Source organism: Nicotiana tabacum, chromosome 8, assembly GCF_000715075.1.
Source record: "Nicotiana tabacum cultivar K326 chromosome 8, ASM71507v2, whole genome shotgun sequence".
Lineage (NCBI taxonomy): Eukaryota > Viridiplantae > Streptophyta > Magnoliopsida > Solanales > Solanaceae > Nicotiana > Nicotiana tabacum.
In genome coordinates, this window is record NC_134087.1 from 205,446,655 (window position 1) to 205,451,496 (window position 4,842).

Sequence of the window (4,842 nt, forward strand, 5' to 3'; positions counted from 1 at the left end):
CCCCAATGTTTTGAGTGTTACTAATGGACAAATATTGAGGCTGGACCCTCCATCAATCAGGACCCTAGTGATAAAATAATCTTCACATTGCACGGTGATGTGCAACGCTTTGTTGTGACTTAACCCTTCTGGTGGCAGCTCATCTTCATGAAAAGTGATCTTGTGACTTTCCAATACCTGCCCTACCATGTTTGCCATTTCTCCTCCGGTGATGTTGCTTGGTACATATGCCTCACTCAGCACCTTCAACAAGGCATTCTTATGTACGTCGGAACTTTGCAGCAAAGCTAGGATATAAATCTGTGCCGGTGTTTTGTTCAATTGATCAATGACTGAGTATTCCTTGGCTTGTATCTTTCTCCAGAGATCATCGGGACCGGTTTCAGTGATGGTCGGCCAACCATAGGCCTGCTTACTCAACTCAGCTAAATGTTCCGGAGTATAAACCCTGCCGGTTCTTGTCATGCCCTGGACCGCAACTGTTTCCCCGAATTTAGCTTTCCCTTTCCTTCTCGCCTCGGCTGTGTAATACCAAGGTATGGCATTTGTATGGAACGGTGATACGGCCGACATTTCTATTGGGATGGGCACCTTTACTCCGAACGGAGCATGTGTTTTGGAGGGTAAAACCGCAACTTCAAACGGTGCGTGTGCATTTGCTGGAGACCCAAACTTGACTTCAATTGGTGTTGGCGTCTTTGTAGGGGGTGGTGCTTCAAATTCAAGTGGTACGGACATGTTTACCTCGGCATCCCCAGAAGGCTGAGTCTGGACTACGATCGGATTGAGGGTGACTATCGGCTTCTTTGGTTCATCACCTTTTGTGATTAAACCGATCGATCCTTTGGGATCCTAATCATCCTCTATTTCAATCATGTGAACACCTCACCCTTATGGTCTGGCAGAGGGTTGTTGCGGACATTCGGAGTAGGATCCTTTGCTACAATGATCTTGTTATCGATCAGAGTCTGGATCTTATCTTTCAGAGAGCGACATTCATCAATGGTATGTCCCTTCATGTCGGAATGGTATGCACAGGATTTATTTGGATTGACCACCGAGAAGGGTTTTCAGGGGTTATAGCAGAGATAGGGGTGACATAACCAGCAGCTTTGAGCCTTTCGTACAGCTAGTCAATCGGTTCAGCAATGGCGGTATACTGTTTTGGGGGTCTGCGATCGAAATTTGGTCGAGGTCTCGGAAAGTTTTGACGTGTGGGAGTTGATTGATAGTGGGATGGCTGAGCATTGTAGGCTTGGTAGACATGTGCGGGTTGGAAATATCTGGGTAAAGTAGGTTGATATGTAAGAGGTGGGGGTGATTGGTAAGTAGGTGATGAAGCTTGGTAAGAGGGTGAGGGTGCTTGGTAATTCGGGGTAGGTTGATATGTGAGTGGAGGTATCGGATAGGCTTGGTATTTTATAGGGGATTTGGCTCTTTATGCAACCATTACGGCACCTACGTCCCTTTTCTTGGACATACCACTAGACTGTAAAGCCTTATTGGTAGCTTGCAAAGTTTCAAAATTTGTAACCATACCACTTTTGATGCCTTCCTCGATCCTTTCCCCTAGCTTGATGATGTCGGAAAATTTCTGGCTCTCAATCAACATCAGCCTTTCATAGTACTGTGGGTCTTGAGCCTGGACGAAAAACTTGTTCATTTGTTCTTCTTCTAAAGCAGGTCTGACCTTAGTAGCTTCTAATCTCCAGCGAGTGGCATACTCACGGAATGTTTCCGTGGGCTTCTTCTTTAAGTTCTGGATGTAGAACGCATCTGGTGCATTTTCTGTGTTGAACCTGTCCATAAAGTCGGACTCCATACTCACCCAGTTCGACCATTTCTTCGGGTTTTGGCTAATGTACCAAGATAGAGCATCTCCCTTCAGACTCCTCATGAAAAGCTTCATGCGAATCCTTTCATCTTTCCCTACTCCGACCAGTCTTGTCGCAGTATGTTCTCAAGTGGACTCTCGAATCCTTTGTACCATCAAACATCTTGAACTTAGGAGGTTTGTACCCCTCGGGCAGTTCGACATCCGGTTGTATGCAAGGATCTTCGTATTTCAACCCTTAAATCCCCTTACTTCCTTCGACACCCTAAATTCGACTAGTCAATTTCTTAAGTTCCGCAGCTAGGTTCCTGATGAGTGAGTCTTTATCATCAGACTCGGGTGTGCTTGAGATAGTTGGGTGGAGGGTGGCATGGTTTCCACATAGATGAGGGTATTATGGTGGGCGTGGAAATGGTCATTTGTGGAATTCAGAGGTTCTGGGATGAGTAGTGGAGTGTGGAAAGTATTGCAGTGGTGGTGAGGAGCAGGATGGTTTTGTGGTTTTGGGATGTTTTGTGGAGGCGTGGGGTTCTGAGCGTTTGGAAAATTGATATCTGGAGTGGTGAGGGAAAATGACAAGTTTGCCAGATTCCGAACCTGATCAATTTCCTCCTGAAATTTCACCAGTTTCTGCTCGAGTTGGGACGCACTTTCTTTGGAGACCTGAGCACCATGAGTGACCTCTATCCCTTCAGTTGAGTTTTTCTTTCTGGTGTTGTTCAAATCTTCCACCTTTCCTTTGTTCCTGCTTCTGATAGGACTAGGAGGGGGAGTGGGTGGAGGACCCTTTGATCTTGTGGAATATGATGACGATGTCAGAGTGCACGAACTAACCTTTGGGGAGGGGAGTAAATAAAAAAGTAAAAACAAAAAGGTAACAAGTCAGTGGGGATTATAAGAAAGTGTTGCAATATTTAAACACATAGTGCAAGAATGTAAATCACGTCTTAATCTGGGATCCTCGTTGTGCCCGAGGTAGGCCTAGCGACAAATTGATTTGGAGAACTTAAAATGCTAAATGCCTCATTTTATTGATAAAAAGTAGACGAATCCCAAAACGACACAAGGAATAAAATGTCACTAGTGACCATTGGCCTTATTACATTTCATAAAGTAAAAAAGAAAACTCCTATCTATTTGGTCCCACAAGGACCTTCCCCAGACTCAGCATCTTTGGCTCCATCGAATAGCTTCACCAGCTCGCGAAGTCCCAGCAGCAGGTAGGCTCTAGCCAGGTGTCCCCTTCGTTTCCTTCAGCATTCTGGCAGTCCTCGATCCTCTTGAGAAACTTCCTCTCCAACTTCACTAAACCTCATTCCATGTATCCTAATCGCTTGTTGGCACTGACAGCCATGTATTTCCACTCTTCAATTAGTTTTTGGTGGGCTCCTTGAATCTCACAGTGCTCGCTTTCACATTCTCGAATCCTCTTGCGTAGTTGGTTGTATTTGACCTGTGCTTCAGCCCTTTCATCGATGATTCTGTGACCTCGAACAAACCCGGGTTGGCCCACACCATTGTGATTATCCTCCAGCCAGCCTGAATAGTATGAGGTGCATCCAATATGGTATCTGTCTGGTTCTATAGTATCTCTTCCCATGATGACCTTGCAATGCCACATATGCTGAGCTTGGCACTTATAAGGACTGTCATCAACTTGGAAGTAAGCCCGAAAGTGACTCATCTTGTCGACCCTTGGTATAACCTACTTCCTACCAGTCTGTCTCACAACTCGGAGAGGGACATAAGGGTAGGTTCCTCTCATACGGATCAGTATCAGAAATGGTGCATCCCTGGATCGGGCGATGAACTCTCAGTAGGGAACCACTCGAACATCCATTGTATTTGATCCTCAGTTAGATTTTCAAACAGCTTCACCCACCCCTTGGCATCTTCTGGCTGAGCAAACATGTTGGGCATGTAGTTCATTCACCTTGGTTGATGGAAGGCTATATGATCGTCCTAGTCTCTACGCTGAATCTATTGCCGATATTCACCCCTTTGAAGATGCTCCATGATCCAGAGCTGGAGTAGCAAGTTGCAGCCCTCGAAGTGTGGGGCTCCTTGTTGACACTTTTCCAAGGCTCGGTATATCTCTGCGATGATCATGGGCACTATGCTAAATGGTTGTCCACCAATTCCCTCCATCAAAGTTTTGTTGACCATGGCTAGCCTGGTTGGATCCTTACTTTCTTTATTGGAAACACTATAATCCCCAAGAAGCAGAACATGAATACAAAGACCCTTCGGTGAATATACCCCAACGATGTAAGGGCAAACTCATTCGGATATGTACGGTAGGATTTGCTGTGACCGTATCTCTCGTCAAAGGAAATGTAGGACTCCTTCAAACATGTCAAGTCTGGATTCTTCTTTAGGCCCATCATTTTGAGAAAACCTCTAACCTTGCGATTTTCCAACATTAACAAACCCAGGGTCTCCCATGGTACAGCAGACAATCCTCTTATTTCCTCTAGCAGGGGTGTCATCTCAATCTCTCCAAAGCGAAACATAGACCTATCACAATCCCAGAACAGAGTAACAACTTCTATGATTTTGTTGTTGGGTTGGGCCTCTAGGAGGGAAGGTAGATTTTCTAGGTATTTCCGGACAAGAGCCTGATCACTGGAATGAAGATCCTCCCACCAGGGTATAGGGGAAAAGGGAAAAGGGAAAAGGGAAAAGGGAAGCAGCTCACATCATTACACATAAGGGTATAGGGAAATGGGAAGTTGCAAGAGGAAACAGAAAAGCGGGTTGAAGGGCATACCCATCAATGGGAGATGCTGGCACACCATTTGGCATGTTTGCTTAGAGGTCAATACCCCAGTGGTTCAAACTTAATTCATGGACAACAGCTTACATTGCCATGCCTTAAGTCACCACTCAAAATACATAGGGGTGATAGAGGAATGGGGGTTCATAACAAAACACACATAAGGAAATCAGCATGCTAATTTAAGTGCTCAGATATACAGAAATAACAGATGAACATGGATACAAAAGCA